The 25138-nt window shown below is 43.4% G+C and overlaps 1 protein-coding gene and 1 pseudogene across 7 annotated transcripts in view; one reads left to right on the forward strand and one right to left on the reverse strand.

The window, feature by feature from the left end:
• Positions 1-25138, forward strand: part of LRCH2 (leucine rich repeats and calponin homology domain containing 2) — a 197033-nt gene that overhangs the window by 68460 nt on the left and 103435 nt on the right. The gene's annotated exons all lie outside the window — the stretch shown is intronic.
• Positions 5500-6097, reverse strand: LOC138847523 (UPF0690 protein C1orf52 pseudogene; annotated as a pseudogene).

Consider the following 25138-nt stretch of genomic DNA (forward strand, 5'->3'; position numbering starts at 1 on the left):
CCCAGCTGCTCCTCTTCTGATCCAGCTTCCTGCTAGTGGCCTGGGAAAAGCAATGGAAGATGGCTCAAGTGTTTGGATCCGTGCCACCCATATGGGAGACCTGAGTGAAGCTCCTAGCTTCTATCTGGTCTAGCCCTGGCCTTTGCAGCCATCTGGGAAGTGAACCAGTTGGATGGAAATTTGTTCTCTCTCTCTTTCTTTCTCTCTATAACTCTGACTTTTAAGTAAATAAATAAATCTTAAAAAAAAACTTCAAAAGTATGGTTGATTGGGATATTTTAGAATCAAGATTAGTAGAATGCTTTGCTTAAGGTTTAAAATTTCATATTTCAATTCAGATTATTTGTAATATAAACTCTAGAGCATTTTTTGGCATCAAAAACATAAAGGTAGATAAAATCCAGAACCTACCTTATTTTCTCTAAGTTTTGCTTTGAGGAAAATGGATAGTAGGCAGCTTTTGGTAAAGTTTCTTTGGTGTTTTTATTTCTTTATTTGCATTTCCGGTGATGCTAGGGACACTTTTCACAAATAAAAGTAATTGAAGGCTTAGAGCATATGGATGTGCTGGGAAGTGGTATTTTGTTTAAAGTCCGAGGCACACTGTGTAAGTTAGCAAAAGCGCGTATTGTTCTCTTTAGCCCAGCCCAACCCAGCCCAGGAATTCACTTTGAGTGGTGCTTGAACTATTCTCTTGGCCCCCATTCTATAGAGGCTACTTATCCTGACCTAGAAATGAAAATCTTGTTTCTCTCTACACTGTGGGTATATTTGGGTACTTCTTGAAGTATTTATAATACTCTTATAATCAGTTCTCTGAGAAGTTCCAGAAATGGTTGTATACTCTCTGATAGAAATACCTTACACCCCTGGGAACCATTTAATGTAATACAAGAAAACTGTATGTTTCTGTTTTATAACAATTTGTGTTTAGTCTCAATTTTAACTAGCATATTCAGTCTGGTAAAGGTTGAACTTTAACTTTTCATCTTTACTGTGGGGAGCGATCCGGACTAGACTGAGTTACTGGAATTAAGACTTATTCTATGCATCTGCTCTCCCACAATATGGCGCTGGGAGAGAAGTAAACAGCTTTTACACAGCTGCCTCCAGTTCGACCAGTAACCTGCAGGAGCTGATCCTGCTAGGACTTGCTCCTGATTGGAGAGCAGCGTACTCGGCGTGTGGGCAGCCGAGTTAGGATTGGCGGAGGAGGACTATAAAGGAGGAGAGAGACGGCATGCACCAGGAACATCTATGGGGAACATCTAAGGGGAACATCTAGCTGAAGGAACACCTGTGCAGCCCCCGAGAGAGCCGGCCGGTGGTGTGCCGCTCCCCTGCGGAAGTGGGGAATGTGGCCAGGGGGAACTGCCCTTCCACGGAGGTGGAAGGGATAGTAGCCAACCCAGGAAGAACCAGCAGCAAACCCGGGGAGGGCCGAGCAGACGAAAGAACAGCGCAGGGTCCTGTGTCGTTCCTCCACGAAGAGGGGGAGCGACATAATGGTGCCGTGACTCGGATATGAAGCCTAGGCAGGGTTCAGTGTTGCTCCTCCACGAAGAGGGGGAGCGACATAATGGTGCCATGACTCGGATAGGAAACCTAGGACAGATAGCAAACTTAGGAGGGAAGAAACGGGAAGAACTGGGAAAATACCGGAGAGAGAGACTAGCAAACAGCCTAGGGAAAAGCCGGACGAAAAAGGGTGCCGGAAGAAGCTATTGAAAGCCTAGGCATAGACTCAGATACGGACTACGGACTACGGGGGGGAAGCTGGGAGAAATCTCTAAGGTCGAAAGCGAAAGTGAAAGCTAGAACAAACAGACTCGGATGCAGACTGTGGGGAGAGGCCAGGAGAAATGAGGGAGGAGTATTGTTGGAGGAAAGCTTGGGGAAACATACCGGGTAGAGAAAAATGTTAGGGAAATTGAAGCCGCGGGGGGCAGGCCGAGGCGGATACGAAAGCCACTTTGGGATTCTCAAGTTAGCCCGGGAATGGGGGGCGAAAAGTTGAAACCAGAAGCTGAAACGTAAGCCAGATTGGGGTCCGTCTGATTAGCCCGGGGAGCAAAGGACGGGAAGCCAAACCGTGGGGCGGAGACGTAAGCTGGGTTGAATTCGCCAGGCTAGCCCGGGGAACTTAGATTGAATGCTAGTGGCGGACACGTAAGCTACGCTGTGTGACTCGCGGAAGCCACCGCGTGCAGAGAGAGCACGGGGCGTGAATAGATAGGGAACGGGGCTGGCGCGAGGCCGTGGTGCAGACGCGAAGGGCGTGGAGACCGCGGAGCGCGCGAAGCCAAGCCGCGCAGATGAGAGAGGCGCGGGCTGAAGCGGCTCAGAGCCGGCGAGGCGCCGAGAAGCAGCCTCGGGGCGGAGCCCGCCGGCGGGGCGCAGCCGGGAAGCCGCGGGGATAAGAATGAGAGCGGGAAGCTGCGGGGATAAGAGAAACAGAAGTTTAGAAGTAAAGTGAGAGAAATAGGAATGCTGGAAGATGGAAGTAAAATGGGAGAAATAGGAATGCCCGGAGATAGAGAAATAGAGAAATAGAAAGGCCTCCCCTCAACATGGCAATGAGAGAGCTTGGATTCGGTCTGCCTGATTAAGTGAGGCGATGAGCACCTGCGGGCAGCTAGCAGCTTATGCGCCGCAGGTCACCGAAGACAGGCACGAATTAACATCAGTAAGGCCTCCCCCACAATACGGCAATGAGAAGGCTTGGATTCGGTTTGCCTGATTGTTAGGGCTTGTAAGCCCCTGCAGGCAGAGCAGAGCATGCGCTGCAGGGCACCGAACACAGGCACGCATCAGCGCCTAAAAACCTCCTCATAACATGGCGAAGAGAGGACCCGGATTCGGTTTGCCTGATAGGACTTGTAAGAACCTGTGGCAACTCTAGCAAGCAGAGCAGAGTGTGTGCCACGGGGCACCGAAGACAGGCGCGTATCAACGCCAAAAATAAAAAGAAAGGGGGATCTGTGGGGAGCAATCCGGACTAGACTGAGTTACTGGAATTAAGACTTATTCTATGCATCTGCTCTCCCACAATATGGCGCTGGGAGAGAAGTAAACAGCTTTTACACAGCTGCCTCCAGTTCAACCAATAAACTGTAGGACTTGCTCCTGATTGGAGAGCAGCGTACTCGGCGTGTGGGCAGCCGAGTTAGGATTGGCGGAGGAGGACTATAAAGGAGGAGAGAGACGGCATGCACCAGGAACATCTATGGGGAACATCTAAGGGGAACATCTAGCTGAAGGAACACCTGTGCAGCCCCCGAGAGAGCCGGCCGGTGGTGTGCCGCTCCCCTGCGGAAGTGGGGAATGTGGCCAGGGGGAACTGCCCTTCCACGGAGGTGGAAGGGATAGTAGCCAACCCAGGAAGAACCAGCAGCAAACCCGGGGAGGGCCGAGCAGACGAAAGAACAGCGCAGGGTCCTGTGTCGTTCCTCCACGAAGAGGGGGAGCGACATAATGGTGCCGTGACTCGGATATGAAGCCTAGGCAGGGTTCAGTGTTGCTCCTCCACGAAGAGGGGGAGCGACACTTTACATTTCTCTTGTTGCAAATAAATAATAAATTCATAATCTTCTACTTACATAATACCAGTCAGCAGATTATAATAGATAATGTTCTAATGTATTTTTTAAAGATGGATTTATTTATTTGAAAGTCAAAGTTACAGAGAGAAGGAGAGGCGCAGAGAGAGAGGTCTTCCATCTGCTGGTTCACTCCCCAGTTGACTACCATGGCTGGAGCTGTGCTTATCCGTTGCCAGGAGCCAGAGCTGCTTCTGGGTCTCCCACGTGGGTTTTGGAGCCCAAGGACTTGGGCCATCTTCTACTGCTTTCTCAGGCCATAGCTGAGAGCTGGATTGGAAGTGGAGCAGCCGGGACTGGAACCAGGGCCAATATGGGATGCTGTCACTGCAGGCGGTGGCTTTACCCACTTACACCACAGTGCTAGCCCCTCTAATGTATTTTTGATAACATTTTTTAAAAGAAAACTTTTTTCTAAATAGGAAATTAAGCTCCATTGTATTTGTGAGTATTGTTGATTCTGTGTACTCCTTTATAATTTGTGACAAGTATTTTTCAGTGTAATATATTTTTTTTTGACTGGCAGAGTGGACAGTGAGAGAGAGAGACAGAGAGAAAGGTCTTCCTTTGCCGTTGGTTCACCCTCCAGTGGCTGCCGCGGCCGGCGTGCCGCGGCCGGCGTGCTGCAGCCGGCGCACCGCGCTGATCCGATGGCAGGAGCCAGGTGCTTCTCCTGGTCTCCCATGGGGTGCAGGGCCCAAGCACTTGGGCCATCCTCCACTGCCTTCCTGGGCCACAGCAGAGAGCTGGCCTGGAAGAGGGGCAACCAGGACAGAATCCGGCACCCCGACCGCGACTAGAACCCGGTGTGCCAGTGCCGCAAGGCGGAGGATTAGCCTATTGAGCTGCGACGCCGGCCTAATTTCAGTGTAATATTAAGGACTCAAAGTGACAAGAGATGGAAATAACTGTTGTAAATTTTCATTTGAACTCTGTAGAGACTAACCAATTCTAGAACAATAGTGAATTTGAATTTTACTAAAAATTGGCAGTTAATAATTATTTTCCTAAGAAACTCTTATGTGTAACCTAGAATTTTTTCATTCTTTTTTTTTCTCTTTAATAAACTTATTTTTAATAGGGAAATTGTATTATTAGGTACACAGTATAGAGTCATACAAATAATCAGGAACACAGGATTTTCACTACCTACGACAGAAGATATGGGGAAGAGATGGTAATTAATGTAGTCTCTATACAATAACTAAATTTTGATCAGTGGACAGGTGGTTTAATGTGATGGTTTTAGGGTTCAAGTATCCTGAGTTAAATTCCAAACTCATCAGTCATTGCCTGTGTAATCTTGTACAAGTTACTGAAAATCTCTTTATTATAAAGTATGGATACTAATACCTACTTTACTAGGTTGTTTGAGGATCAGATAACACATGGCACAAAGCACCTGGCACACAGGAGGCACTCCTTAAATGGTAATACTAATTACAATTTTTTTTTAAAGATTTACTTATTTATTTGAAGGGCAGAGTTACAGAGAGGCAGAGGCAGAGAAGAGAGAGAGTTTTCCATCCACTTGTTCACTCCCCAGTTGGCCACAAGGGCCAGAGCTGTACAAACACTGTTGAAAAGCACCCTGAAGGTTCACAGTACAATATATTTACTTTAAAAAATATATTCCTTTATAAAAGATCCATATAGAACATTGGCATGTTAACATGTGACAAAATTCTGAAAGCATGTCACCAATTCTGTGTTAGCAAGACTGCTTCCCAATGTTGTCAGTTTCACAATCACAGGTTACCATTTGAATTTTAAATACATACAAGTTTTAAATAAAAAATGAATTCCACAGTGGAAAGTTCTTGAGGCAATATGTATTAGTCCATTAACATATAGAGACATTGTGACATAATAATCCACCATATGGACTTAATCAGCCCAAAGACACATTTTAACAAGTGTAGCAGTCCAGAAATTCTTGTCATTTGTTGTTTTCTATGTTTTCTTCTTTGCTGGTTCTCCTGGTTCTACTTTGCACTTTTGAGAAGTATGCTCATCTTTTTCATCATCTGACTCCAACGTCTCCTCCCCTTCCGGTAGAAGCCTAGCTTTCTTAGCATTCTGCGGGGCATCATCGCCTTTGTCCTCATATATGTTAGACCATCGTATTACCATGTCCAGCTCTGGAGGCAGAGGTTTCTTCTCCGTTGTGTAGGTCTCTGGAAGGCGCACATAGTTTGACTTCCATATTTTGAACTCCTTTGGAGGCTCCTCGGGCGCCTTGACAACTTGCCTTTCCCAGTCTGTCTGCTTGTTGAGTGGATTGTAGAGAAAGGCCCAACGAGTCACACTCCGGAACAGTGCGTCAGGTCCTGGCAGCTGCTTCTCCACCTTATTCTTGCAGCCGCCCCCTGACTTCGCTGCATTCGGAGCCCTGTGATCCGTCTCATCCAGCTTGCTGTTGTCCTTCTCGCCAGAGGAGCCGAACTACTGCTCCTATAAACTGTGAAATAGCTCAGGTGGTCCTTCTCCGCTGCCATGATGGCGGTACACAACCACCCAGGACTTCACTGGAAGCTGGACACCTCCCTTTTTAAGGACTTATTTGAAAGAGTTACAAGATAGGTAGATGGGAGGTGGGGAGACAGAGAAAGGGATATCTTCCAACTGCTGGTTCACTCCCCAAATGGCCACAGGGGCTGGAGCTGAGCCCATCCGAAGACAGGAGCCAGGGGCTTCTTCCCGGTCTCCCATGCAGGTACAGAGGCCCCAGGACTTGGGCCATCCTCCACTGCTTTCCCAGGCCATAGCAAAGAGCTGGATCGGAAGTGGAGCAGCCAGGACTTGGACCAGTGCCCATAGGAATACCAGCGCTTCAGGTCGGGGCTTTAACCAACTTTGCCACAGTGCTGGCCCTTCCATTCCTTTTTTAATGAATATTTATTAATTATTTACTTGAAAAGCAGAGTAAGGGAGAGGGAGAGATAGAGAGGGAGATCTTCCATCCCCTGATTCATTCCCCAAAATGGCTGCAATAGCTGGGGCTAGGCCAGGCTGAAGCCAGGAGCCAGGGTGTTCATCCAGGTCTCCTACATTGGATTCAAGGCCCAAGCACTTGAACCATCTTCTGCTGCTTTCCCAGCCGCATTAGCAGGAAGGGAGCTGGTTCAGAACTTGAACTGGCTCCCACATGGGATGCCTACATTGCAGGTGGTGGCTTAACCTGCTATATCACAATGCTGACCGTGAATTTTTCCCTGTCTTAAATAGTCGTGCCATGGTATTGTGGCATAATGGGTTAAACCACTGTTTGATGGTTCCTGCTACCCATACTGGAGATTCAGGTGGAGCTCTTGGCTTTTGGCTTTGTCCTGGTCCAGTTCTGGACATGGCTGATATTTGGGAGGTGAACCAGTAGTTTCAAGATTTCTCACCCTGTCTCTTCCTCTATATCACTGTGTCTCTCTGATAAACAAATCTTAAAAAGTTGTGATAGGCAAATCTGTAATACTCAGAACTAATTGGTTGGGCATGTCTGTATTCAGTGGGGAATATTTGTGGGTGCTGGCTGTAGTGGATTAAAGCCCTGGTGTTCAGTGCTGGCATCCCATATGGGTTCCAGTTCAAGTCCTGGCTGTTCCACTTCTGATCTAGCTCCCTGCTAATGTACCTGGGAAAGTAATGGAGGATAGCTCAAGTGCTTCAGACCCTGCACCCACTTAGGAGACCCGGAAGAAACTCCTGGCTCCTGGTTTTGGCCTGGCCCAGGCCTGGTCATTGCAGCCATTTGGGGAGTGAACCAGTGGATGCAAGATCTCTCTCTCTCTGTCTCTTCCTCTGTCTGTAACTCTGCCTTTCAAATAAATAAAATAAGTCTTTAAAAAATGTGTGAATTAAAAATAGTGAATTGAACATAGGTAACTGTCTTTACCCTACCTTACTGAGTATGTAAGAATGGATTTGTTATATTGATTTTATGTAATAACTGTCATGGCACTGTTTTTTTACGATATCACAGTTAAATAAAATCAGAACTCACACACATACCTATTAGATTAGATAAAGGTTTTCACTGAGAGAGGGAGGAGGGTTGATTTTTCCTCCAGGAGTGATACCTGGCAGTGTCTAAAGACTTTTTTCCCCACAGTTTAGGGGATGCTACTGACATCAAGCATCCATCAATGAAAAGGGTATGCCATACAATAGGTTGACCTAGTCCAAAATGTCAGTGGTGCCAAAGGTTGAGAAACCCTGGGTTAGTGTGAGATAATGTTATAAGTGAAAACAAACTGTAGTGCATGTTCAAAGAGTGTGAAATGACATTTGGTTTTGGGAACATCAGAGGGAGCTTTGTAAAGAAGGTGGAAGAATGGCTTTCAAAGGGCAGGCATCAGATTTTGTTGTTACGCATACAGGGAGGAAACTACATGAATATTGGCATCTTTGAGTCTCCTCAAACTGCGTATATCAAGTCCTCAATTTTTTTTTCAATTTTTATTTATTTACTTTCATTTTATTTGAAAGGCAGAAAGACAGATACAGAGAGACATACAGGCAGAGATCCACTGGTTCACTTCCCAGATGGCCACAACTGCTGGGGCTGGGCCAGGATGAAGTCAGGAGCCCTTGATTCCTTCTGGTCTTCCATATGGATGGCAGTGGCCCAAGTACTAGGGCTGTCTTCAGCTGTGTTCTCCTTGCATTGGTACTTGGATATAGCTTAATACAAGCTTAACCTGCTGTGCCAGAACACTGACCCATGTCTACATGCCTGAACGTACTTTTTAAAAAACTTTTTTGTTTTTTGACGGAGAGAGATATCTTCCTTCCACTGGTTCATTTCCCAAATGGCCACAATGGCCAGGGCTGGGCCAGGTCAAGTCAGGAGCCCAAAGCTTCTCTGGGACTCCCACATGGGCGCAAGGGGCCCAAGGACCTGGGCCATCTTCTGCTGCCTTCCCAGGTACATCATCAACATGGAACTGGATTGGAAGTGGAGCAGCCAGATCTTGAACCGGTGCCCATATGGATTGCCAGCATTATGGGCAGAGGCTTAACCTGCTATGCCACAGTACTGGCCCCCTGTCTACACTTAAGAGTTTTAAAGTTTTATTATGGTGTTTAAGTTCCCAATCAATATGGAATAAGTTTTTTAAAAATATTTATTTATTTGAAAGACAGAGTGACACAAGGAAAGGGAAAGACAGAAAGAGGTCTTTCATCTGCTTGTTCATTCCCCAAGTGCCTGCAACAGCTGAGACTGGGCACAGCAGAATCCAGGAGCCAGGGACTCCATTCCTGTCTCCTGCATGGTTGTCAGGGAAACAAGTACTTTAACCCTTATGTGCTACCTCCCAGGATGTGCACTGGAAGGAAGATGGATTAGAACTCTCACTAGGCTAATCCTCCACTTGCGGTGCCGGCACACCCGGTTCTAGTCCCGGTCGGGGCGCCGGATTCTGTCCCGGTTGCTCCTCTTCTAGTCCAGCTCTCTGCTGTGGCCAGGGAGTGCAGTGGAGGATGGCCCAAGTCCTTGGGCCCTGCAGCCGCATGGGAGACCAGGAGAAGAACCTGGCTCCTGACTTTGGAACAACGCGGTGCACCGGCTGCAGCGCGCTGGCAGCAGCGGCCATTGAGGGGTGAACCAGTGGAAAAGGAAGACCTTTCTCTCTGTCTCTCTCTCTCTCATTGTCCACTCTGCCTGTCCAAAAAAAAAAAAAAAAAAAGAACTGGAAGTGGGACTTAATTCTAGGTGCATTCCAAGCTGCAGCTTAACCTACTGTGCCACAGTGCCGGCCCCTGGAATTAATTTTTATATATGTTATCAGGTAGAGCTCCAATTTCATGTTTGATACATGGATTTTTTCCCCACATCCATCCTTCCCTATTTTTTTTCTTTTATAACAGTTTATTGAGATAGAATCCATATACAAAAAGTTCACCCATTTAGACTGTTGTGTTTATTGGTTGTGTACCCATCAGAACAATCTGATTTTGGAATATTTTCATTATCCTGAAAAGAAACCCATGCCCATTAGTCCCTCCCTATTCTCCCTACCTGCCCATACCCCCACTACTCTATCTAGCCCTAGACAATCGCTCATCTATTTTTTTATATATAAGTTTGTCTGTTCTGGAAATTTCATGTATATGGATTCATACAATATAGTACCTTCTATGACTGACTTCATTCATTTACTATTATGTTTTCAAAGTTACCTCGTGTTGTAGCATGTGTGATTGCAGCATTCCCCTTTGTCTCTGAATAACATTCCATTATATATGTTGTTTCTTCGTAATTTGGTGGACAATTAGATTGTTTCCGTATTAAAAAATAACACTGCTATGAAAGTTCATATACAAGTTTTCATGTAAATGTGTCTATTTCTCGGGTATGTATGAAGGTACATATGGATGGGGCAGGCATGTGGTACAGTAGCTAATTTGCTCCTTGGGATGCCCACATTCCATAACAGATGCCTGGTTTGAGTCCTGGCTACTTCCTGTTTCCCTTCCAGCTTCCTGCTAATGGGCCTGGGAGGCAGCAGTTTATGGCTTAAGTACTTGATTATTGCCACTCGCTTGAAAGATCCAGATGGATGGAGTTCCTGGCTCCTGGCTTTGCCTTGGTCTAGCCCTGGCTGTTGCAGGCATTTAGGTAATAAACCAGGAGATGGCAGATCTGTTTTGTTATGTTTCTCTGTTTGCCTTTCAAAAAAAAAGGTTTAAGTTAATGGAAAATAGAATTTGAATAAAAATTTGTTTTGGTAAAAATAAAAATTGAAATCCATGCATAGTTTTTTCCCCCCTGTTACGCATTTTTTTCCATGAACTTTTTGAAGACCTCTTTTAAGTAAGAGTGGGATTTCTGGGGCATATGATATTTCTATATTTAACATTTTGAGAGAATGCCAAATTGTTTTCCAACCCCCAGTAACATTTGCTATTATCTTTTTGTTTACAGCTGTCCTAATGGGTGTCAAGTGGTGTCTCATTGTGATTTTGATTTGCATGTCCTTGAAGGCTAATGATGTTGAGCTTCTTTTTATGTGCTTATTGATCCACTGGTACATCTTTGTAAGAGAAATGTCTACTCAGGCCCTTTGCCCATTTTCTAATTGGGTTTTCTTTTCATTATTGAGTTGTAAAGGTTTTTTTTTTTTTTCTAACTGTGTATGCAAGTTTCTTATCAAATATGTGATTTACAAATATTTTTCCTGTTTTGTAAGTTGTTTACTTTGAGACACAGAATTTAAAAATTTTGACATAGCCCAGTTATTGTATTTTTGCTTCTGTTGTTTGCCCTTTTGGTGTTGTGAGGAGTCAGACGTGTTCAGGGGTAGTCAGGTTGGTACCACTGCAAAATGCTTGCTTCCCCAAAAGTTATCTTTAGCAAGGTCAAAAGCCCCTGCCCCACCCCTTGGTAGCTTCCAATTTTACCGTGAGAATAGCAAGGGAGTGGTGATTCTACCCTTCTGAGCTCCCAGTTTACTCTAAGACAAATTAGTTATCCCAGTCTTCTGATGGCTCTTTTGTTTAATCAAGAGCAAGCCAGACAGGGTAAAGATTACAGATCAGGTCTTTTGATGGGTTTTGTTCTTGCCTTGTAACTGTATGTCAAGCTGATAAGTTTTTTTCTTCCCCAAAATTGTACTTAAATACCCCAGTACCACCTCTCTTGGAGCCTCCCTACAGGTCACTCTGGCTGGAGGTCTCTGACTTAAATAAATCTTGCTTTTAAATACACCTTGCTTTTCTCTTTACCTTGTCCGCTTGGAAATTCTTCTTCCATGTGAGACAACCTTTTTTCAGCTGCCATTTCACCAGTAACAGTGTCTTATCTAAGAAATCATTGCATAGTGTTATGTAGATTTATCCTTATACGTTCTTCTGATTTTTAAAATATTAGCTGTTACATTTAGATCTGTTATCCATATTGACTTGATGATATGAAGTGAGGGTTCAAGTTCATTTATTTGCATGTGGTTATCTAGTTCTCCCAGCTTTATTTTTTATAAACATCATTCTGGTTTTTTTAAAAAATTAAATTAATCAATTAATTCGAAAGGAATGATATCGGAAATGACCCCCTAAATATATACAGAAATGTAGCCCCTTAGAGTTTTCCACTAGTCCCATCTGGGGTGCCACATATGCTATCGAAATTCGGGGTGCCAGACGATATCACCATATGCTTTTTAATAAATCCCCAACATTAATAAGCCCGAGAGGGTTCTTGCGTAATATTTAGAGAAGAATTTTAAATACTGGCGTAAATAAATGAGGCAGCATGGTACATTTTAGGCTTTTATTCAGTGAGAGAAATCATAGGAGAGAGAGAGCTTTATTATCTAAGAGAGAGAGGTAAATCTGGGTTCATACAGAGTACCAGGAACCAGCCACGTGGAAGAGCATCTAGGCCAGGAAGCCTGAGGCAGGTGGCCTGAAGGCCACGTGCCCTGGAGGCACAGGGCTACAGCCAGCCCCCATCCTGACAAGAGGCCAGGGAAGAAGAGGCGGACACAGCATGTCCCAGGCTTTTAACCCACTTCCAAAGGGGAGTGGTTAATTAACCTGATTGGCCGGTGGTCACTCAGATGTGGCCAGGTAGGGGCATGAGGTCACACAGGGATGTGGTGAAGGTATCAGATAGGGCGTGAGGTCACACAAGGGCGTGGCGAAGGCTTGGTCTTCCAGCTCACAAACCTAATCGATTTTAACCTGTATGCCTGCCTACTTCAGGAAGAATGAGCAAGACAGAAAGAGACAGGAAGGCAGGGAGACAGAGCTCAGTCCTCTTGTTCATTCTTCCATTGCCTACAGTGGTTGGGGCAGGGCTGGGCTGAGCAGAACCAGCAGATGGAAGATCTCTCTCTCTCTTTCAAAAAAAAAAAAGATTGCTTCTTAGGGGTGGGCCACATGCCATAGCAGGTTAAGCTGTCACTTAGGATGTCTTCATCATATATCTGAGTGCCAGTTCGAGTCCCTGCTACTCCGCTTCTGGTCCAGTTTCCTACTAATGTACCTGAGAGGCAGCAGATGATGAGTCAAGTGCTTGGACTTCTGCCACCAACTTGCTTGATCCAGATGGGGTTTTGGGTTCCTGGCTTTGGCCTGGCCTAGCCCTTGCTGTTGCAGGCATTTGGTGAGTGAACCAGTAAATAAAAGGAAGATCTCTTTCTCTTTACCACTCTGGGTGATTTTTTTTTTTTTGAGTTCTGTTAGGGAAAGAGGCTCAGAATAGAGGCAGCAGTGTATGAATTTACAGCCAGACCAAATTTATTCAGAAAAAATAATTCATAGAGGTGGGTGCCCAACTGCCAGCATGTACATGATGGAACACATGGCAGAAGGCCCCAACCCCCAGGTGCCCGGCCTTTTTATATTTTAGGAGAGCTAGGGATGGGGGTGGGGGTAGGGGGCAGCAGGCAGAGGTGAATTCCTGGAACTAGTCTTTCAAGTGTCCCAGCAACTGGTCTTTCAGGTGGCTGTGGGGAGTGGGGTATGAAGGCAGTAAGGTGTGAGACCCAATTAAGATTCAAGGGCAAGCAATAAATTCCAATATTTATCTATCTTTTGGGCAATGGGGGAGAATGGCTGAGGCTTATGTCTTTATTCCATCAGGTTCCTTTACAATTTCTCTTTGCTTTTCACCTGTGTGTTCTACTACTTCTCACATGTGTGTCCTGTTCTCCAGTCCTATTGGTATCTCATTGTCTTCCTGTTTTTTGCTTTTGTTAGTTTGCTATATTATTTTTAAAAAAGAATTCATACCATATTGTTGAAAGGTCACCACAAAACACTGGAGTCAGGGAGGTTTATTGTCGGGTGGGGGAAACCCGACAGGCTGCCTCCCCTTGTCCAAGAGAACAATAGCCTGTACTAGGAGAACAGCTCTTATATAGTTTTGCAGATGTAAGGAAGTGGGAGCAGCAAATCCTGTTAGGTTGGGAGTGGAGCTGACACTTGTGATAAGGGCGAGTAGGAGCTTAGAATTCCCCGGGTGGGAGGCGGAGGTACAGTGAGCCAGACAGTGAGAGCCAGAGCCGAGAACGTAGAAGAAAGGAGTTTTGGTTTTTCAGTAAGAGCTTTGGAAGTTAAGAGAGCTTGAGCCAGAAAACACGAGGTGTAAAGAGAAGATTTAGAACTGAGATAGGAGAAAGCCTGAACATAGGAGATTTTCTTCCACTTTTCCAAATGCTCACAGAAGTGGTAAAGATCCTATATGTCAGGATCAAACATTTTGTTAGGTGGCCATTTGGATTGGTTGTTTAGGTAGGAGACAACCGAGAGGAGGGTTGGACGAAACGTGGGTTGAGGAATTTCTCATGGCAATCTGTGACGTCGGACTGACTGATATCGGGCATTCCCAAGATCACAGCCTTCCAATGGGGAGGGTACTGGAACAGAGAGTGGGGGTTGTCACCCTCACACCCCCTGGAGCCTGAGGCCTAAAGCCCATGGAAAGGCGTAGAGCCCATGGGAAGCCATAAAGCCTGTGGAAAGACAGCAGGCCCATGGAAGGTGTAAAGCCCGTGGGAGGTTGTGGTACCTGGTGCCAGGACTTTGAGATGAAGTGGAGTGGAACCACAACCCATGGTAGAGGTGGCCGTGAGAGAATTCCCAGTTCTCTGTCTTACCTCTGAATTTTGGAGGGCTGGTGTGTGGATGGAGATGGCAGAGTATTCTGTGGTGAAGAAGGAAGGCCAGAGTTTTGTGGTTGGCAGAAGTCCAGGATCCCAAAGCAGCTCACATCCCTGATGGGAGAGCAGGGTTGATGGGAGAGCCTGGTCTTATGTTTCGGCACCAATGAAAGGTCATCACAAAACTGACCAAACACTGGAGTAAGGGATAAGGTTTATTGTCGGGTAGGGGAAACCTGACAGGCTGCCTCCTCATGCTCGAGAGAACAACTGCCTGTACCAGGAGAATAGGTCTTATATAGCTTTGCAGAGGTAAGGAAGTAGGAGCAGCAGATCTTGTTAGGGTGGGGGTGGAGCTGACACTTGTGATTGGGCATTTGGTCACCTGACTTCTAGTAAGCCAGGCTGGGCTTAGGAAGATGGTACCATTTTACTAACAGTTGTTGCTTTATAAGCAGATGTGGTTATTAAACTTTAATAATTTGGAAATCAGCTATATTTTTGTAATGTATCATTGGATATACTTTTTTAAATTAAAATTTTATTTTGTGTCTTTGAAAGGCAGAGAGAAAGATAAAAGGAGAAGTAGAGAGAGTGCGAGAGCAAGAGAGAGGTAAATATCTTCCATCTACTGGTTCATTCTCCAAATGCCCTACAACAGCTGAGAGTCAGGAACTCAATCCAGGTCTGCCACATTGGTGGCAGGGACCCAACCACTTGAGCTATCACCCACTGTTTCCCAGGGCATGTATTATCAGGAAGCTGGCATTGGTAGCAGAGTTTAGACTTGAACCTCAGGCACTCTGATATGGGATACAGGCATACCAAGTGGCATCTTAATTGCTCTGTAAAATGCCTGCCCCTAGGTATATTTCTTTTATGTTGACTACTCAATAACACTGAGTTGTACATAATGTTTTTAACATTAGATAATAGATTTGACTTTGACAATATTCACTTATAAAATGTTTTGGGAAATAGGGTCGACGTTGTGGTTGACAGGTAAAGCTACCGCCTGCATTGCTAGCATCCCATATGAGCAGCATCTCAGCTGCTCTACTTTGGATCCAGCTCCCTGCTGATGTGCCTGGGAAAGCATTAGATGGCCCAAATGCTTGGACCCCTGCACCCACCTGGGAGCCCCAGAAGAAGCTTGTGGCTCCTGGCTTTGGATCAGCCCAGTCCAGCCATTGTAGCCATTTGAGGAGTGAACCGGCAAATGGTAAATCTCTCTCTGTGTCTACCTCTCTCTCTCTCTAACTTTGCCTTTTAAATACATAAATCTTTATTTAAAATGTTTTTGGATTAGTATTTTTTAACAGATTCTATCTTTTCTTGAAAGACTTATTTATTTATTTGAAAGGCAGAGTTACAGAGAGGCAGAGGCAGAGAGAGAGAGAGAAGTCTTCCATCTGCTGGTTCACTCCCCAAATGGCTGCAATGACCGGAGCTAGGTCAATCCAAAGCCAGGAGCCAGGAGCTCCTTCGGGATCTCCCACATGGGTGCAGGGGCCCAAGGACTTGGGCCATCTTCCACTGCTTTCCCAGGAGCATTAACAAGGAGCTGGATTGGAAGTGGAGCAGCTGGGACTGGAACTGGCGCCCATATGGGATGCTGGCACTTCAAAGCGGCAGCTTTAGCCACTACACCACAGCGCCAACCTCAACAGATTCTATCTTGAAAGTCATATTTGTAGATGAAGTCCTGGAGATGCTAAGAGATAAATGTATATTGCATGATTAGATTTAGATTAGATTTAGTTTTTCCCAAATGTGCTTTAGCATGTCTTGGTCTTCTTATGTTGGTCTGCTGTCCTCCATTTGCCATGGGAAAAGTGAAGATCATGGATCCACTTACTACTTTTAAGTTGCAAAAGTTATCATCTTTAGTGAGATTGGATCTTAATAGCTTTCACAAACAATAGTTCTCTCTGCTCACTGCTTCTCTTCTACAAAGCCTTATCACTTAATGAGTTTTCTCACATTTATCTGTGAGAAAATTTTACCTAAAAGTCTTCTCATTGTAGTTTATTGAATATTTTTCAAATTTTTCTTTCTGAAGAGTTTTCTTTAGGTACTGTTCCACTAAGGAAAAGTATTTTATAACATGATTTTTAAGGACTGTTTAACAGTACAGTGTATGGATACACCATAATTTATTTAACCATTCCTCTATTGTCAGATGTTTGTGTTTATTATGCTACTGTTTATTATGGTACACAGCTGCGTGCATCTGTGTTCTTGGCTTCCTACCAGAGGAGGTGAAACTCCTTTGGGGCAGATAATGCATTCAGTGTTCAACTGGTGTTTGGTTCAATGCTTCATCTCTATGCTATAGTTGATAGTAGATGCTTGACAAATTTTTAAACTTAAAATTATGCGAGGGAGCATGACAATTTTATATACTGATTTCTTGTACTTTTTGTGTCACTGTAAACTGTAGAGGAATGGCTCTACGATGGAACCTTTGTATCATGCATATATAGGCCACATAGGCAAGGTTCAGCCACAATCTGTCTCAAGTCTTGGAGGAAAACCCTGTGATCCCTCCTGGCACATGGTAGAGCAGACTGGACTTGTGAAAAGCTGCCCCAAGGCTGTTTCTTATCCACTTATCTTGTGGAAGGCTGCTCCAAGGTTGTTTATTATTTTCTTATGATACATGAGACTTTTAGCTGTGCTGATAAAATTGCATAGCTACATTCTAGAGTTGACTCCTCAACAACAGATCAACTCACTGAGTGTGTTGTCTTGTATTTGGTCCCTCCACTTTGGTTTTGTCCTGTGGGACTAGGAACAGGGAGAGCTGATATCATACTGATCTGTGTTAGTAATACACTTTCTGAATCCATATGCTGCTACTGGCAGCTGCTGTCCAAGGGTCTGATTGACCACTTTACACAAACAATTGGATTTTTTTTATTAGATTGTGAAAATTTTCATTATTTCATCATTAGTCAATTTAGCATAAATTGCTTTTGATTTCAGGATCCAACATTTAGCACTTTGCTGTTAAACAGCTCAAGTAAAGCAGTCTTTGATCTCTACATACAGTATTTTAAAGGGCTCAGTATGCTGGCTGTAGAACAGTCTTACTCTGGGTAAATAAAAAATAAAGCCATTAGTTTTGTTTAGCGCTGTAGCTTGCACTTGGTGGTTGTTTTTTCTTTCTCTAAGAACTGCTTTTGTTTTAGAATATGAAGCAGAGTAGAGTTATCCTGGCTATTCAGTTTGATGCAGACAGTTCTCTTATTACAGTAGGCTTGCTTTTCTCTTGTAGTAAAATGGTACTAAGGTATCTTCAGTCATGCAGATGAAAAGTATACCATATAAACAGATCCATTTGATTTTCATTGGCTAGTTGACTTTGACCTAGGTGGAGAGATTATCAGAGTCAGATTAATCAGACATCAATTCAAATGTCCTAGACATGGTCAAGATTACATATTTTGTCATTGTTTACTTCATTAATCAAACCAATTGTAACAATTCAGATGTTACAGTTTTATTATTTTTGCCTTAAGAACATAATTTATGGGATGGGCATTGTGGCACAGCAGGTTAAGCTGCCACTTGAGATGCCCATATTTTACATCAGAGTACCTGATTTGAGACCCAGGTACTCTGTTTTCAATCCAGCTTCTGCTAATGTGCATGGGAGGCAGCAGATGATGGCCCAAGTCCTTTGGTTCCTGCCACCTGGATGGGAGAGATGAATGGAGTTCTTGGTTCCTGGTTCCTGGTTCCTGGCTCCTGGCTTTGACCTACCCTAGCCCTGGTTGTTACAGGCATGTGGGGAGTGAACCAGTGGATGGAAGATCTCTTTCTGTCTCATGTTGCCTTTCACATAACCAAATAAATACTTGATTAAAAAAAGGAAAATTGTTTATATGAATTCTTGATATTCATATTAAAAGTGGCATACTTTCATTCTAATTTGAATTTTAACAATGATAACATATTACCACGAATGATGACGTAATGTGACATAACACAGTGATAGATCTGTGGTAGCATACCAAGTTATACCCTCTTAAAAATAAAATATTGCCCGGCGCCGTGGCTCACTAGGCTAATCTTCTGCCTTGCGGCGCCGGCACACCGGGGTCTGGTCCCGGTCGGGGCGCCAGATTCTGTCCCGGTTGCCCCTCTTCCAGGCCAGCTCTCTGTTGTGGCCCAGGAGTGCAGTGGAGGATGGCCCAAGTGCTTGGGCCCTGCACCTGCATGGGAGACCAGGAGAAGTACCTGGCTCCTGCCATCGGATCAGCGCGGTGTGCCGACCGCGGCGGCCATTGGAGGGTGAACCAACGGCAAAAGGAAGACCTTTCTCTCTGTCTCTCTCTCTCTCTCACTGTCCACTCTGCCTGTCAAAAAAATAAAAATAAAAAAAATAAAATGTTTACATATAATACTAATTTATAGTTAGTCTATAACTGTATATAATTCTTTTTTTAAAAAAGCTTTATTTTCCATGAACTTTTTAAAAAAAGATTTATTTTACTTATTTGAAAGGCAGAGTGACACAGGGAGAGAGAGAGAGAGAAACTCTCATCTGCTGGTTCACTACCTAAATGGCCACAAGAGGCAGATCTGGGCCAGGCCAAAGCCAGGAGTCTGTCACACCATCTGGGTCTCCCATGGAAGTGAAAGGGGCTCAAGTACTTGGGCCATCTTCCACTGCCTTCCCAAGCACATTAGCAGGGAGTTGGATTAGAAATGGAGCAGCCAGGACTCAAACCCAGGCAGCAGCTTAGCCTCCTGTGCCATAACATCAGATGCTGCATGTATCATTCTTATGAATGGCATATATATATGGTTAGAATTCAGTTTTCCTTGTGAAGTATAGTATCTGTAAAGTAGTATACTGTTTATTTTTTTTTAAACAAAGCAATGCTTGCTTATTTTAGAAAATTTGGAAAGTAAAACCATAGAAAAACAAATCATGTCTTCCACCAACCTTGAATAAATATAAATATTTATACTCCCACACTCATCCCTTTGCACAAACCTGTAGTTCTTTATAAAGTTTATGTAGGAGTATGTAAAATGTACATTTTACAACAATTAGTTCATACAGTATGTGTAATATTTTTAAATTTAAATATATTTGTTTGAGAGACGGAGAGAGAGAGAGCAAGCTCCTATCCACTGGTTCTTTTCCCAGATGCCTGCAGAAGGAGTTGGTGAGTGTGGAGCCATCTGTGAACTCAGTCCACATCTTCTGCTTGGGTGGTAGGAACCCAGTAATTGTTGCTGCTTTCCAGGTCTAACTTAACAGGAAACTTGAGTCAGGAGCCAGAGCTGGTTTTTTAACCCAGGCATCTGATATGGTATGCAGGCATCTTTACTGGCATCTTAACTGCTAGACCAAACACCACCACATGTGTATGTAGTATTATAGTCTGAATGTTGTAGCTGTTACCTTATGAGCATGTTTCCGTATTTAGGAATTAACTCCATAATATGATTTTTGAAGACTACATGGTATTTCATTGTAAGTATAGATTTTATTTAGCCTTTAGCTTATTGTTGGATATTTGTTTCTAACTTCTTACTATTTTATAGAATACTGAAATATATATGATTTTTAAATGTCTGTTTGGTTTCAAAAACTGCTAGAGATTGAAATCTTAGATTTATGAGTATAAATAGTTTTAAGAAACTTAATTCATTGCCAAGTTACTTTCAGGCAAACTTACTTTATTTTGTTTTCCCAAGAGCAGTATATGCTAAGTGCTCAAATCAAAATAGCCTTGATGACATGGAATAACATCTTTAAAAATATTTTTTTAAAGATTTATTTATTTATTTGAGAGGCAGAGTTACAGAGAGATCTTCCATCTGCTGGTTCACTCCCCAGATGGTTGCAATGGCCAGGGCCGGGCTGGTCTGAAGCCGGGAGCCAGGAGCTTCTTTGCTGTTTCCCATGTGAATGCAAGAGCCCAAGTACTTGGGCCATCTTCTACCGCTTTCCCAGGCCATTAGAAAGGAGCTAGATTGGAAGTGGATCAGCCAGGACCCAAATCGATGCCCGTATGGGATGCTGGTGCTGCAGGCAGTGGCTTTACCTGCTGTGCCACAGCACCAGCCCCCAAAGCTGCGTTCTTAAAAGTGACATCACATTATGAAAACCACAGGACTTTTGGCAAAAAATAGGATGAGGGCCACTGTACTCAAACTCTGTCAGTAACATTACAAAAACAAAAAGAGAGGAATCTAGTACCTGTTGTATCCCAGTTTCATGTATGTTAAATGGTTAAAAGATAAATAAGATCAAAATAAATATGATGCTCACCTTGCAAAAGCCCCACGTTTGCTGAGGAAGCAGGCGTTGCAGGACTCAGCATGGGTGCGGCTGGGAGGGCTGGAGGGCCCACCTGATGTGGCAGGGAAAGGGTAACCCATGGCACATGTGAAGAGGCACAGTAGCAGTGGGATCTGAGGTGCCTGCTCTCTGTCAGCTTGTTACAAGACACCTTTGCAGGATGATCAAGGAGTGTGAAAATGTGCCCTCCTCCTTTCCTTTTTCTCCTCTAGTTTGGCAGGTACACTATCCCCCATGGGGCTGCAAGCCAGATTCCCTCTAGGCTCTTCCTGCAGTTTTGTCACCTGTGGCTTGGGCTGCTGCAGTCTGGTCTCACCTTACTTTCTACGCTGGTGCGGAGGCTCTCGGCTGCTGGCGTCCTAAGTTGTGCGCATCCTCACCCTCTATGTAGGTCCACTGTGTTCCTCCAATTTGTGTAGAGTTTCCTCCCTAATTCTTCCTTGAGACTGCACTCTTTCCACTTTTTAAAAACTATCTTCTCCTGGACTGGAGCAGCAAGCTCCCTCCCTACTCTGCCATCTTAATCCAATCTAAAAATATTTAAATTTGATGGAAGAATTATGGTATCTTAATCTGTATATTTGTTTTGATTACAGTGAGATTGAATATGTTTTTATAAGTCTTGGTCATTGATAATTTTATTTTTTATAATTTTCATTTTTTGAATCTGTTTAAGTCCTTGTCCTTGGCCTAGGTTTTATCAATGAGTTATTGGTATTATTTTGCTTTTTGATAGGCTGAAATTTTCCTTTTCTGTTATATAACTAAATCTAGAAATTTTCATGTGTGATTTCTTCCTTTATTTCATAGTTTGTGAAAGATATTCTTAAAATGCTCTAGATATTTTTTATAGTTCAGTCTCTTGTTTATCTTTTTCCTCCATCTGTATTTTATTTTTGTAAAAGTTATGTGATGAGGCTGTAATGTTTCTCTTTTCAAAGTGAGAAGTTTTTCAGACACTATTCAGAATTGCCATACTTTATAAGAAATGAAGCATGGTGCCATTTTAAAAAAAATTTTTATTTATATACAGAGAACAGATTTCATGTATTTCATAGGTACAGTTCTAAGAAGACGGTGTCATTCTTAAACATGGTTTTGATGTTTGAATGCTGTGACTCCGATTCATTATTATTTCTTGGTGAAACTGAAAAACTTTGTAGAACTTCCTACAAACTGTTCTACATAAAGCTGCCTCTCTCTCCCTTTTTAATAAAGTCTTGTCTTTCCACGTGGCTTAATTGTCCCATGACTCATAGGCCTTTTCTCACTGAGCATGCATGTAATCTGCCCTCTGGTTAGCAGCTGTGGTTTCTTGCAGCATTTGTTTTTACACTTTTGCTTCTCGAAGTGCCAGTGCTCAAAATGAGCCTTCCATTGTCATTGGTTGCTGCAGGTCAGTCAAATATTCCTGCTATTATTTCTTACAATTATTGGCTTCACAGCATTTTTTCTTAATTTTGTCCACTATCCACTGCACAAGGTTGTTTTTTTTTCCCTCTCTCCATTGTACTTATGGCTAGTATTTTAATTCATCATGGAGTGGCTTAGAAATTCTGTAATCCATACGTCCTACTTATTCAACAAGATTTCAGTGTTGTAGACTGTTCATTATCTTGTCCAGAATGACAGCACAACCCCTTCTAGGGAATACTGAATCAAGAAATCACCTGTCTTTGTGGAGGGCATCTGTTGAAAGCAGATGCCAGAGCCATGGGGTTGTCATTTCCCATCAGGCTCCAATATCAGAATCTCTGATACTTCAAAGGACGTCTCCATTCGTTCGTGAACAGATAGCTGTGGTGCCTCCTGTTTTCTTCTTGCTTTTGTTTGTAGTCCTGACAGTTCTTTTAGTAAGATAAATGAATAAGGACATGTTAATATTTGAGAGCATATTAATCAGGTGGTCTGTACTGTAAGTGTGCTTACACTTCGGTAGTAGCAGTTACCAAGGAGCAGAGAAAATTCATTTTAAAAATTTTACATAAGGAATTAATATCTAAGTTGATCAATTTTATGTACTCTCCTACAGACTTAAAATTCTGGTGTATCTTTTTCGTATCATAAGAAATGAATGCGGGGCTGGCGCTGTGGTGCAGTGGGTTAAAGCCCTGGCCTAAAGCACTGGCATCCCATATGGTTGCCGGTTCTAGTCCCGGCTGCTCCTCTTCCGATCCAGCTCTCTGCTATGGTCTGGGATAGCAGTAGAGACTGGCCCAAGTCCTTGGACCCCTGCACCCACGTGGGGGACCCAGAAGAAGTTCCTGGCTCCTGATCAGCGCGGCTCTGGCCGTTGGGGCCATCTGGGGAGTGAACCAGTGGATCGAAGACCTCTCTCTCTATCTCTACCTCTCTATGTAACTCTGTCTTTCAAATAAATAAAATAAATCTTTTAAACAAAAGAAAAAAATGTAATAGTCCTTCATTTTATTTTGTATCTTTATGAACATTATCATTTATTACATACAAGCTGAAAAATTTCACTTCATTTCTATTGCTTATTCCTTATAGAGATTTTAAGTTTTCACAGAAAATTTACTCATTTCCAATAGCTTTTGAAATAGGGAGGAAGTAAGTGATTTTGGCAATGTTTCATTGGTAGTATTCAGTGGAATCAGAGATGCTATTTAGACCCAGTCTACTGCTCATCTGCTAAGTAACAGATATCTATCGTTTTATAGTCTATAAGACTTTTGTGAACTTTGAGAGATACCCCAAGAATGGTGCAGTATTGGCTCAGTAACAATCATAGTTTTAGTAGAACTTGGTGAAGGCGATTCTTTTTGCATTCTATCTGAAGTAGTATTATCTAAGCAGGTTATTACTTGGTTGGTGGAAAAATAATTGGGTTAGTGTCTGACTCTAAACTTTTTATCGACCCTAACACTTGGTTACTAATTTTAGTTAATGTTTAATATAATTATGGCAAATGAATGATAAAAATGAGTCAAGTCAGGATGCTATGTGGGAATTAAGGAGAATGAGACTTAAGTGAGGGTTATTATTTGCCTGCCTCTGTTCCAGTGTAGGACTACAGAGAATTTGATACTTAAGATATTTAAATATTTTACCTTGTGTATTCTCTGGCTATGCTGCACTTCTAAGCCCTTCTGGAAAAGGAATGGTACAACTTGGAGACCATTTTCTATGGGTCTCATGTTTCTGCACATCTTACAAGTGAGGCACCAACTTCCTCATGCAAACAGCCTTGTAAGATAAACATAGTGTCTTCCTCTAAGACTAAAGGTAAATTTGCTTACATTTTTTTAAAGATTGATTTTTTATTTATTTGAAAGGCAGAGTTACAGAGAGAAGAGGAGAGATAGAGCGAGAGATCTTCCATCCCTTGGTTCATTCCCCAAGGAATTTCAAAGCTGGGAATTTGCTTACAAAATTTTTTTTTTTTTGACAGGCAGAGTGGACAGTGAGAGAGAGAGAGAGAGAGGCAGAGAGAAAGGTGTTCCTTTTTCCGTTGGTTCATCCTCTAATGGCTGCTGCGGCCGGCGCGCTGCGGCCGGCGCACCATGCTGATCTGAAGCCAGGAGCCAGGTGCTTCTCCTGGTCTCACATGGGGTGTGGGGCCCAAGCACTTGGGCCATCCTCCTCTGCATTACCAGGCCACAGCAGAGAGCTGGCCTGGAAGAGGAGCAACCGGGACAGAATTCGGCGCTCCGACCGGGACTAGAACCCGGTGTGCCGGCGCCGCAGGCAGAGGATTAGCCTATTGAGCCGCAGCGCCGGCAACAATTTTAAAAAGGGATTTCTTAATTTATTTGAAAGGCAGAATGATAGAGAGACAGAGATAGATTTTTCCATTCACCAGTTCACTCTTCAGATGCTCGCAACAACTGGAGCTGGGCCAAGCTAACACTAGGAAGTCCATCCAGATCTCCTCCTTGGGTGATAGGAACCCAAGTACTTGAGCCATCATCTGCTGTGTCCTTGGTGCATTAACAGGAAGCTGTATCAGAAGCAGAGTAGCCAGGACTTCAGTCATGCTGTGGGATGTAGGTGTCCTAAGTAACTTGATCTGTTTTGCATTAATGCCAACCCTGCTTGCATTTTGCGAAGAATGAGATACAGCAAAGGACAGTCATGCTTACTGTCCAGTGAAGTAAAGATAATGTTTATTGTAAAATATTTGTGTTTCTTCAGTTCCTATAATGTGTTGTACTGCCTTTTTACATTGCCTCCATGAGATTGCTGGGTGGGGGACAAGTCAAGAGGAATGGACACAAATATGTTGCTCATGTTACTTGCTGTGCTGTGAGTAATAAAGTGTTTTTTCTTTCACACCAGAGTCTCATGTCTTTTGCTAGATTCTGTATACTAATAGTGGGCGAACATGTTGGTTTACAAGTAGCGTAAAATATCAGACACTTCTGAGTTCTTGGCAGGTACTTGGCACAATGGTTTTGCTTAGAAGATATTATTCCCCTTTTGAAGAAACTTGTCTAGTTGATTTTATCTATTGTTTTTTATTGAAATGTTTACAAATATTTATATTAATTAATATTAATAAGTCCCCCTTTAAGAAGCTAAGAAAATGTTGTTGTCTCAAATGAAACAATTTTGAATTGGTAAATTAGGAGCAGCTGAGAGTTTTATAATGG

Source organism: Oryctolagus cuniculus, chromosome X, assembly GCF_964237555.1.
Source record: "Oryctolagus cuniculus chromosome X, mOryCun1.1, whole genome shotgun sequence".
Classification (NCBI taxonomy): Eukaryota; Metazoa; Chordata; class Mammalia; order Lagomorpha; family Leporidae; genus Oryctolagus; species Oryctolagus cuniculus.